The sequence below is a fragment of the Rhipicephalus sanguineus genome, chromosome 6 (genome assembly GCF_013339695.2).
Source record: "Rhipicephalus sanguineus isolate Rsan-2018 chromosome 6, BIME_Rsan_1.4, whole genome shotgun sequence".
NCBI classification, from domain to species: Eukaryota; Metazoa; Arthropoda; class Arachnida; order Ixodida; family Ixodidae; genus Rhipicephalus; species Rhipicephalus sanguineus.
The window spans coordinates 152,393,937-152,406,474 of record NC_051181.1 but is presented as its reverse complement, the minus strand read 5'-3'; the positions used below and the strand labels follow the sequence as shown (position 1 = coordinate 152,406,474).

At 46.7% G+C, this 12,538-nt stretch overlaps 1 protein-coding gene across 6 annotated transcripts in view; it reads left to right on the top strand.

Moving 5' to 3' along the window:
* Positions 1-12,538, top strand: part of LOC119396811 (peroxisomal targeting signal 2 receptor) — a 521,060-nt gene that overhangs the window by 69,473 nt on the left and 439,049 nt on the right. Inside the window, exon 11 of one of the 6 annotated variants that reach the window (XM_049417243.1) lies at positions 2,401-2,414. The exons of the other annotated variants lie outside the window; for them this stretch is intronic. The gene's annotated coding sequence lies outside the window, so the exon portion shown is untranslated. Of the gene's footprint in view, positions 1-2,400; positions 2,415-12,538 lie in introns of those variants that run through there. 6 annotated transcript variants of the gene reach the window in all.

Genomic DNA, 12,538 nt, shown 5'->3' with positions numbered 1-12,538 from the left:
CCGCCGTCTCGTAAGAATATGAAACTCGTGTGACGCAATATGTAATTTTGCATGGAAGCAACAGCCGCTTTGGCCAAGCGAGAGCTGTGCCTTAGCAGGAGTCGGTGGTCTGGTTGGTTGAACTGCGCAGATATGAAGATTATTTGTGTCCCAATTTAAAAAACACTAGGACGCTACAACACAAAACACAAGTTATGCTCACAACGTTATGGGCTGGCCTGGTGGCGTGTATTTAAGCACGGGCACTGCGTTAGAATCAGTGTGACAGCGTGAGGCACTGAAGCCGCTGGCTGCGTGCCCATTGTCGCAAAACTTACGGGACTGTATTATCTCTGTGTTGATGTGTGATCATGGTTTATCGTAATACGAGACAGGCTAAACTGAGACTGCTCTGCTAAATAGGGTAGTCATCAGGGAGCTCTCATCCCTTATATTCGAATTATCTAAGCGACACTGAACTATTATTTTTGTAGGAGGTTCCCGTATAGTGGAAGAGACGTACAGATCAAGCTATTGCTAGCCCAGATTGCCCCTCTTGTAGCTGCTTCTTGTAAATAAATAAAAAAAATAAAATAAATAAATAAATAAATAAATAAATACCAAGAAGAAGAAAAAATAAATAGAACGAAAGAAAAGGAAGCCTCAACGAACCAACCTATCAACCGAGAGGCAAAAATAAGGCTGCTTCTCGATTTTCGTCCGTATAAGCTTACAAGAAGTCACACATAAAAGCGGTTCGTAAACAAAAGTGTTCTCAAAACAATGCGAAAGCAGCGTGTGTGTGTGTGTGTATGCGTGTGTGCACCGCACTGTATTTACTACAGTCATCCGACACTGTGGTGAGCCAGGCTCAGAATGCACCAGGCTCAGAATCATCGGGATCATTAAAAATTTCTATCTGTCCACATCCTCGGATTGCGAGAGAGCGTCAGGCCACATCACTGACTGCGGCGACATTAAGATGAATTCGACAAGGAGAAAGCGCTACAAACGCGGCTTGATGAGGTGTGACAAAAATGGCTCTCGTGATCACGTACTGCAAAATGTTGCTGTAAAAAATAAAAGGAGAAAAAGAAGAGAAAAACAAAGACTGTGTCAAATTACAACTCCCCTACAACGCGTAGCGTCTCTTGATGAGTTTCCTTCGGTAGAATGCGAAATGCACGTTGAATCTCTCGAACCGACGACTGCTACTTTCAACTCACGTTTCCAAGATAACGGAAAGAGGAGAAAAAAAAGCAACGTAATTAGGCGCTGAGTAATTAGTCGGGCCGTTTGAGCAGATCCCATGTCGCGGCGTTGACATGGGACAAGCGCGCTTCGCGCGGACACTTTTCGCATTCGCAATGAAGCCGCGGACGAGTTTAGCGCTTGTTTCGAAACTGCGACGCTGTTCGAGCTAATTCGTTACAAACGAGCTTAATTGCAGCGGAATCAGAAACCATCAGCTGCTAGGACAAAAAAAAAAAAGAAAAAAGAAACGAGCGAGTCGCTGTTAACTGCGGCAAATCTTCTTTTTTTTTTTTTTTTGCGACATAGACTTGCCCTTAAGGCATAATATTTGTTTTGTATATTTGTGTTAAATGTGCGCCGTTAGGCCGGTGTTGTGTATGAAGTGAAGAAGTGTCTTGTGGAATGTGTTGTCATGTATCCATCGGTCATAACTGTTTGTGTCACTGTAGCGAAGACCAGCTTGCAGGAGATGACGGGAGCGTTCCGACTGTAATCCTTGGCATGTCCATATAAGGTGGTATGCATCTGCTTGTATCACCGGAACAGAACAGTACGGGCATGTAGAACCAACTGGTAAATGCGACCAGTTCCATGTTGAAATAACAGCCGGTGTAAGGGCCACCCCTGCCCGAAGCCTCCTAAGCACAACTTCCTCCGCCCTAGTAAGGTGAAGGGGGAGAGAGCAGACACACGGTGGGATAAGAGCGCGTGTATCCTGCCGGAGAACATTTTTACGGGCACGGAGTGTATTTAGGGGTTGTTAGGGGTTGAGGTGGAAGGGGAATAGATGGGAGGTCTGTATTAGGAGGGCAGTGTGCCTGTTGGTCAGCAGCAATATTGTGAGGGTTCGCAGCATGGCGGCAAATCTGTTGCTCGTTTTTCGTCAAGAAAAAGAAACCAGCAACAGACTGGTATACGTTGCCTTCGACATCTTTTTTCTTTTTTTGTTGCTTCCCTGCAATCACTCGCGTAGGTGTGATGGTTCCTATAATAAGGGAGTATCATTAGACATTAGCATACATTAGTGGGCAAAGCCTGAGGTTACGCGAATATATGATCGGGGTTTCTTTGTTCCGTGTGTTAGTACAGCAGCCATGCAAGCGTGTTTGGGTATGTGTGGAGTCGCGGCTATGGCCGATGCTTACGGCAGGGCGATTTCATATTATTGACAAACAAACAAACAAACAAACAAACAAACAAACAAACAAACAAACAAACAAACAAACAAACAAACAAACAAACAAACAAACAAACAAACAAACAAACAAACAAACAAACAAGCAAGCAAGCAAGCAAGCAAGCAAACAAACAAACAAACAAACAAACAAACAAACAAACAAACAAAATATAACTGATCGTAATTAACTTTCGGAGTGGGGACGCTGTTGTCATCAACAGACTCACCCGACACAGTTTACGATAGATACACATATCCGTTCGCGCTATTGTTTGCGGTGTGCTTGCCCGCCTAGGCGAATCTTGGTGGCTGAGGAACAGAAAAAAAAAAGAACTCATAGAGTCCCTTATGCATTCGCCTAAGAAGACTCGAATGCGAAAGCAATATATCGCGCAAGTTTTCGAGCATCTCCACGAGACGTCTTTTAATCAATTTCCAGTTTCTGCTTTCGCTCTCATGAATTCACTTTTAGTTCGCTTCCCCCCCCCCCCCCTCCCATATATGGCCTACCTAAAGAACGTCACTTAGAAAAGTCACTTTCAAAGGAAGTGGGCGGAAGACACGCAGCAACACACGCCACGTCGTGCGCACCTGAGCTTTGGGTGAAAGACGAAGCTGCAAAGATTTTAAGAGGCCGCGTTCGATCTGCTACAATTTTTTTTTCTTTTTTGCAATGACCACTAAGAAAGTTTACTTCATTATATTTCTTACCGTCCAGAAATGCTACAACTACCTCTATGAAAAAACACTTCGCTTTCGTGTTATGACCGATTCTCAAGAAAGAGGTATCGACCTTAATGAAGAAAGAGAGAGAGAGAAAGAGAAGAGGAAAGGCAGGGAGGTTAACCAGAAGAACGTCCGGTTTGCTACCCTGCACTGGGGATAAGGGAACGGGGAGTAGAAAGAGATAGAGAGAGGAGAGCACTGCACGTGCAAAGGGGTACAATCAGTCACTGAGGCTGAGGCTGACCTACATTACATCAGCGCTCTGATATTCCATTGGGGAATCGCGGCCTTTGAGAGGGCCGTGGGCGAGCCGTTGTGATTACTGCAGCGCTGAAAACACTGGATCGAGAACCTCCAGCATTTGCAGGGCAGCTCGGGCAGTCGGAGTGTTCAGCTTATTCAAAAGCATGAATATGGTGTTCAGAAGAGAGCGAAGCATCGCAGCAATGTCCTTGTCTTTCTCGGGCAAGTCGTGGGGAACCAGCGCTGTCGTTGACTCAGTCTGTGTCTGCTGCGACCATTGGAGTCGCTGTGTATGGTGCTGTGGCTTTGGCTGTGGCTGTGGTTCTGGCTGTGACTCTGGATGCAGCTTTGGCAATGGCGGCCATGCTTCAGTGTCCATGTGCTCTGGTGCGGTCTTGCCCTCAGAAGTCGACTCGGGCGTGTCTAGCCTAGGAAGCAGAGGATGAGGTGTCACCTGTGAACTGCGCTTCACAGAGTTCCTTGAACCTCTACGGCGTCGGGAGCGTCGCTTTGTGACGACAGCAACAGCTTCCTGACGAGACGAGCGGTCTCGCACCATCTGTTTAAGGATTTCGTTTTCCTTCTGTTTCTTGGGGCACTCATTTGACGAAGCGTCATGGGACCCGAGGCAATTGCGGCACTTGAGGACCGTGGCATCACAGGAGTCTGCAGCGTGTGGTTCGGCGCAGCGCGAGCAAATGATCGTGCTCTGACACACGGCGCTCACGTGTCCAAACCTCATACATTTGCGGCATTGGAGTGGCCTTGGGATGAACGGTCGTACAGGATGCCGAAAGTGGCCTACCTTGACATGCGAGGGCAGAGATTCACCCTTGAATGTTAGTTTTATACAGCGAGATGTGCCCATGCGCGACATGTGTATTATAGGGATGCCATCTACTGTCGGCTTCACCAGACTGGGCAAGTCTGTGCTGGAAACAGAGACGTCCACATCGTAAATGACACCAGTAGTGGTATCACTGGCCAATGGGATGTACGAGCGAACCTTTATGCCATCAAGTTCCGTAATTTTGCTCAATGTGCTCAGTGTAGTCTCATGTGCAACGTCGACAGCCAGGACATTTTTGCGTGTGTTGACTCTCACGTCCCTTACTTCATTTGGCACCGCCGCTTCGAGAAGCACCGAGACTGACTGTCTGTTGAGTTGTCTCAGGTGATCGGTAGCGAGTTCTGGTACGAAAATAATCGTACTGACTGCGGTCTCCCGAATAGATTTCAGAGTTGACTTGCCTGAAGACAGGGGAGGCCCGGTGATTCTTCGCTTCGCCTTACGGCGTCGTACAAGCTGAAAGTCGTCATCGGACCAGTCCTCACTGCTGAGCGAGTAGACACTGGTTTCGTCGCTGTCCGTAGCACTATGAAGCCCAGTGCGCTTCCTGGAGACCGCCGCCGCTGTCGCCGCCATTCCCGGCAGGGCCCGGGGACGTCTATACTTGCATTGGCGCTAGAAACGAGGCGGATATCCAGCGGTGAAGGCAGAAATATTAAGAAACTAGTGGATAAATGAACAAGAACACGTGAACTTCATTAACACATAAACTTTATGAACACACAACGTTTATCTGTTCACGAAGCGTAACATCTTTCTAAACAGATGCATAATTTTTGTTTCTGATCAAACGCAATCGGGGCAGATTTTACTGACTCTACTTTTGACTCGATCTTTGTGCGTCAAAGTGGAGCCTTTGGATCATGTTCACAAAATTCGCGACTTTTCCATCAATATGGGCAAACACACTACCACGCTGGTCGTCGTGGGAGGCGTGACTCTCCGAACAGGCACTGAGAAGCCAACTGGAAACCTTGGACCAGGCCCGGGGAGCCGCCGTAGCAAATTGAGCCTTGGACGAAGAGCTTCACCCACTTTAGATCTAAGGACCTTTCGATAAAATGAGCGTTCATTCCTTTTTCCATCATGCCATACTTGTACGTTGAGTTACAGTAAAACCTCGGTGATACGATCAAGGCTGGTACGAATTTCGGGGTGATACGAATTTTTCTGTGGTCCCGGCCAAGGCCCATTATCCTGCAGTGTACTGGAGTACAGTTGTTGCGAACCGATTTGCACCCTGCGACGTTTCATACGAACGTGCGCTAGCGCACAGGTACGAACAGGTGCTGCCCGCGAGATAGTGAGCGCGAATCTTGGAGGCCTTTAGGCACCTTCGCGTTTAGATTACAGATGACGTTTACGTCGCGCTTTTTTTTTTCCCCGACGCGTTGACTCGGGCTCCTGTGCTCGAGGCAGCAGCGTCTCTGTACTGTGTTAACACGTGCCTGCCACGTCGATGCAAGCCATATCCCCGCAATCAGACGTTCTATGAAACAAGACTGAAACCTGGGCTGCGGGTCCGTCATGAAGTCCCATTAAAGGTGGACGAAGACCCCGAGAGACGAAGCGGAGGGTCTTGGCGAAGGAGCTTGGCCTCTATCTTTCGTGTGCAAAGCGCTTCTTAAATCACTTTCGCCGCAGTTCTTTGGTGTCATGCGGAAAAGCGTAGTAAGATTAGGAAGCGGCTACTAGCGGTCACGGGGCACAACACATCTCATTCATTAATAACACACGCGCGCATGCACCGTATATTTACGAGTGCAAGTATGATCGTTGACGTCTAAAAACTTTACTGGCAATCATTCAGAGCTGTTCATGACGTCGCTGCGGCCCTGAAAAACACTACATCAAAGCGTATGCCAACTTCCTTTTGTCGCATACTGATTTTCCATGTTTTCTGGTGAGACGAATTTCGGATGATACGAATATTTTTGGTAACCCCGCGAGATTCATATCACCGAGGTTTTACTGTATAGGTAACTCACTGACTACACTGCTGAAATATGCTGCTAGCATCTTCAACTCGTTTTCTGACGTTCCTCGCTGAGCAATGACGAGTCCCCCTAATTAACACAATTAGTGAAAGTAACTCCATTGTGGCTTTACCTCCACGCTCGCAAAGCTTAAACAGCTCTGTTAAAAATGAAGCGGGAACAGACGTTCACACATAAACGCCTATCGGAGGCACATTGCTGCTTGACACACACACACATAACAATAATAATTAAAAAAAAGAATGAAGCCATAGGTGCGACAAAGCGAAACGCGAAGATGACCGTGAGGGAAGCGCTCGCGCAGAGGAGAAAAGGAGCGAGGGAACCGAATTTCGCGCAAATCGCCTCATTTTCGACTCAACGACATTACGCCGACGCCATTAAAGCGCCGAGAAAGGGAAATTTTCGCCAAAAAAGAAGCAAAAAATATAAGAAACCTGAGCCGACGCAAAACTTGAAAGATATGCACAGCGGTTAAGCAAAGCAGGGAGCGTCGCCTGCTCCGACCGTAATTGAAAGCGAATCATGACGAAAGACTGCTGCATCTTGGGCTGAACGCGAATGAAGGTCAAAAACAAGAAAAAACAAACAAAAAACAAGACAAAAAAAGAACACAAGGTGATTACTGTAAAGGACGGAAAGAAAATGCAAAAGAGGGAATCGAAACCATCAAGCTGGAGGCGACAGGCGCGAGAACATACGGGAGTGGGGGCCCAGTTATAATAAAGAATTCAGCCGCTCAGTTGCGGAGCGCACCGGACCACTCGACTGTAATAAGCCCAAGAACGAAGTGACCCCCGTGGTACCCGTTCTGTATTCATGAGGGTCTATAACTTGCTGGCAGCAGTGGGAGATAGGGGACTAGAGCCTGCAGTAACCATCCAGGGGGTGGTCACGTGACAGTCGACCCCACTGCAGCGTGTTAGATTTCCTCGACGAAAATTATGCTGTACTGAGGAGGAAGAGAACGGCCCCTCTCGCGTGTAAGGGTAAAGATTTTAATCCTCCGCGTCGATCCATTTGCATAACGTAGTGAAACCCCCCTCACATATGCGAGGCGCGCGCGGCACTCCCATTAGGAAGCACTTATCCACTCATAACCCAAGGCGGCGCGCCGGCCGGGACACCGTTATAAGTTGAGAGGCGAATAGGCAATGAGGTACCCCTTGCAAGTTGGATGGTGTATATAGCGCCCGTAGAGATTACCGTTATCGTCCAACGGGCAATCAAGAAGGTAAAGACCCAAAAGTAGATATGAAATTGTCACTTTGTGAGCGCTGTTACGGTGACACGCCTGAGTGTGAAAAGAAAGTCAGCCGGCAGTGCAGCCTTGAAATTATAGCCATAGAGAACGGAGACTTTAGTTGAAGGTTTTCTTCAACGCAATGACGTTACTTCGGCGAAGCGCACTGCCAGCTATAGGTGTGGTTCACCAGTCTGAGTGTGCGACTGGTAGAGTTACTCTGTGTTATTAAAATTGAAATGAAAAAGGGGAAAAAAATCCGGCATACTGAAACAGTGACTCCAGTTACTTTTTTTCAACGCTCGGCAACTATACAGAGAACACGTCAAGTTAAAAATAAAAACACTGATGTCAGTGCTGCAATGTTAAAGAACATTTAGTTTTGAGAAAGTAATTATTTGAAGACTAAAAACATGACACAAAGGTCTAACACATTCTACGTTGCATTTTAACCAATATTTAGCTTTTATTATGCCTTCATCATCCCAATTCGCACACTGTAAATTTTATTTTAAACATTGATTTCAATAAAATTGCAGCGGAACGTTAGCATTGTCCGTGATAATTTTTATTCTAGCTTTCTTGGCATACTCGGCTGTCACGCCTAGCTTATATATGCTTCATTCTCTTTGTCATCAGCCCAGAGACGTCCGTCCGCTGTTGGAAAGAGGTGTCGTGCCCTAAATAGCAGAACAGGTGTAACTTACTATGAATCAGTCAACGATCGTATTCGTCAATTGATTACAATAGATCAACTACAGGATTACAACGAGTCCCCGAAGCAGCTCGCGTTACGAAGTGCATAACACATGAGTTAGTTGATTGATCATAAAAAAAGCAAAAACAGGCTCACTGAGGCCCAAAAAGTCGCGAGCCTGACGGGAGCTGTGCCAGAACCCCAGGCTGGGTAACAGTGGTTACCCGCTCGATTTCGGCTTCCAATGTGTAACTATTAGACTTTGCTCCTTTATGTTATTTTCGATGCCTGCTATATAATTACCGAGCTGTCAGAACGACAAACTTGAGCTGTTAGTTCGGCGCCTGCGCCTCTTCTTTTTCTGTGTCCATGTGAAGTGCGCGCTGTTCTTGCTTTGTTAATAATAATAATAATAATAATAATAATAATAATAATAATAATAATAATAATAATAATAATAATAATAATAATAATAATAATAATAATAATAATAATAATAATAATAATAATAGTTCGGTGTTTACGTTCCAAAACCACGATTTCATTATGAGAGACGTCGTAGTGAAGGGCTCTGGAAATTTCGACCACCTAGAGTTCTTTACATCATCAGCCTGTCTACGCCCACTGCAGGGCGAAGGCCTCTCCCATGTTCCGCCAATCAACCCGGTCCTGTGCTTTCTGCTGCGACGTTATACCTACAAACTTCTTAATCTCTGTAGAAAACATTCTACGATAATCTCATCTACCCACCTAATTTTCTGTCTCCCCCTCACGCGTTTGCCATCTCTTGGAATCCGGTCAGTTACCCTTAATGACCACCGGTTATCCTGCCGACGTGCTACGTGCCCGGCCCATCTCCATTTCTTCTTCTTCAGTTCTTTAATGTGCACCTAAATCTAAGCACACGAACCTCTAGCATCTGGCGTGCACGGAAATGCGGCTGCCGCGGCCGGGATTCGATCCCACGACCTTCGGACCAGCCGTCAAGCACCACAACCGCTAGACCACCACGGCGGGTTTGTTTTCGCTTTGTTGTAAATCGCCTTAAAACCTCTGCGAAGACATATATCACGTATGATTTGGTACTCCTTTTCGACCATCTCACGGTGTCGATTACACTGCCTCTGACATAGACCGGCTTTTAATATATTGCGCCGACACCAACAAAGGAAGGCCAGTAAACGACCTGCGCAGTCTTATCACATTCTTAAGAAATGAAATTCCACGAACGACGAAGATTTTTCACCCTCGTGTTCTCAAGTGCTCCTACCGAAGTGGGGCAGCTCACTCCCAACCGGGCGCACAATCACTGCCGCGTCCCGTGTCGAGGCCTCGTCTCTCGTAGCTGCTGTCGAGGGAGATGCGAAAGGCCATCAGGCTAAGATCGAGTTGCCTCGAACGAGCGACCAAGCGTTGCAGCGCGGACCCCGGAACGCGCGCATCACCGTGCAAGACGGTGCGAGCCGAGCCAGGCCGTGTGAGAAGCCGTTAAAGGAACGAGGCAGCGCCGTCACATAGATGACGAAATACGAAGCGACACGACTCCACTCCTTCGATCGTCGAGCAGATGCTCAATAAGAGACATATCGTATAGCTGCTAGGGGATGGTGCGTCGACGGCAGATAGATAGATAGATAGATAGATAGATAGATAGATAGATAGATAGATAGATAGATAGATAGATAGATAGATAGATAGATAGATAGATAGATAGATAGATAGATAGATAGATAGATAGATAGATAGATAGATAGATAGATAGATAGATAGATAGATAGATAGATAGATAGATAGATAGAAGCGATCATTGATGAGAAATTGTTTTCGGCTGATTAATTGCCATGATGTTGAGAAAGTTCAGGAAGAAGTATGCGTTTCGATGCCTTATATTAATGTAATGTGAGTCCGGTGGGCACTTATCGCATCCTTACATTGTTCAGTTCTGAGTGTCACTGCAATCTGAAAGCTTAATTCTTAATTTGAAAGCTTGCCCAGGTCTTTCTTCTTATCTTTCCGTTAATTGTCACAAGTGATTGGCACGCCAACACACACACACACACACACACACACACACACACACACACACACACACACACACACACACACACACACACACACACACACACACACACACACACACACACACACACACACACGCGTGTGTGTGTATATTATATATATATATATATATATATATATATATATATATATATATATATATATATATATATATATATATATATATATATATATATATAACCTGATTAGCTGTGGCATCATAACATGACCACTCTCCCTCTCCCTCCCCTCCGCTTGTATTTTTTCCCAGTCTCACTAAAACCTAAAGTTATGAGGTTTCTGTTCTTCGCAAAAGCGCCAAACGAACTCGGTAAAGAAAGCATACACTTTGTCTATTTATTTCATTAAAGCCCCCCGCGGTCCAGAGTCTTTGCCACCACACACTCGCGAGCGCAAAAGCTGTGCGAGGAAGCCCGCCTCTCCTTTCGCTAAAACACAACCCTACGAGGCTGGCTCGATCCCCTCGTCTTCCGGAGAAGAAGCTCTCCGGCGATATTATGCAGCTTTCAAAACGACGAGAAAGGCGCGGATATCGGGCACACGCTTTCCAAGGGCCTTCCTCTGCCCCTACTCCTCACTACAGCTCTTTCGCTCTAAGAAAAGGCCTCGATGATTTCCTTCCCCCTCTCTCTCTCTCACGCACAGCGCTAGAGCCGGGAGTCAAGCGGCATCTTTGTCCGGGTCGCAAGAAGACCTCAATCCCATGATTCTCGCGCACCATTCTCTCCTCTCCTTTTGTCCACGCCGAGGCGAGAAGAATGTCCTCGACGACCACCGCAAGCTGGCTGCCATAGATTCGAATTATGGCCGCCGCTCACTACATCTAGATTTATATGGTCACTCCCCATCCCACCACGTCTCCTTACTCTCATCCCTCCTGTATCTCTTACAATGCACGCTGCTGCTCCCTTTTTTTTTCTGCTTACGCCCACAACTTCACTTTCACACTTTCTTTCCCGCTTTTTTCCGGTGCCTTTCCCCAACACATTTTCGTCGCATACTCTTCTCTCAGCATATGGATGCCCGTCGTACCGCCACCACCCCACACGTCGTTGCGTTTCCCTCGCCCCTCAATCCCTTTCTGACCACACCTCTCACCTTTTCTTTTTTCATTTTATTTCCCCCAAAATGACGCCCGTATTGCAGGTCCTTCCAAGCCACGAAAAGAAGCGGCTTCGTGTTTCTGATGATCGTGATAGCGCGTCATCTCCCTACTTTTCTCATTCTGTCCCTCACCCCCCCTCCCCTTTGGTCATCTTGGTCGTTAAGAAGTATACATATCTCATAGAAAACCATATTTTACCCCGAGCTTGTGCCGTAAGCTGTGTTGGGATCCTGGTTGCTTTCTCATTCTTTCTTTTCTTTTCCCCTCTAAAATTTCTAAGTTTTCTCAACTTCTCTATCTTCGTTTTTATTTCGTGGTCCTGAGAAGTGTAACTACGTACGGAGAGAGGCACCACTCCATTCTTTTGTCTAGAGTTTGTGTTAGTGCAGGGATCGTGATTGCACTTCTTTGAAACCCTCCTTCAACGACACTCTCTCGGTTGTTCTGGACAGTAGAGGCCGTCTTCTCACTGGTCGTTGCGCTATGGCACGTGTGTGCGTGCGTGCGTGCGTGTGCGCAAGTCTGGCCCTCGGTGCCTTCTTCTTCTTCGTCCGTGCAGACTTGCCGCGACGGGCGCCGCAGCATAATCTGAGCGACCCACACTACAGCACCCGATCGCCATAGCCAAGAGCTACGGCTGCCAGCACTGCAGCGGCCGCGGAGTCTCTACTTCCATAAAAAAGCAAGAACATCTTGACAACGGGCATTACGGGATGAAAAATGACGGCGGCTTGGGTCACGTCGAACACGGTGGGCTCGCCTACGTGACAGCGCATTGCCAACGGACATGCTTGGATGAAAAAAAAGAAAAAAAGGAAAAAGGAAAAAAGCGAGACGTTTAGAAAAAAAGAAGCCGCAGTATGATCCTCACCTTACGATGGTGTGCATAGTGGTGGTAGTTTTATCACTTTCATAATCCCCACCTACGCTTTCTTTATGTTGTCGAATGTTGATGCATATCACAGCTGTCACAGACTTTCGCTGGTGGCCATATACAGCTGTACATACGGTGGTACGGATGCAAGTTGGAAAAAGAAAAGGAAGTGAGAATTTCTGGACGCTTGAAAGCGAGATATGTGAGCATGGCGATTTCAGGGGCATCGAGGACATAAAAAGGTTAAAAAAAACAGCAAATGTTTATCGTTCTTTTTTTTATTCTCTTTGCAAGACAAACTCCTAATAAATCCT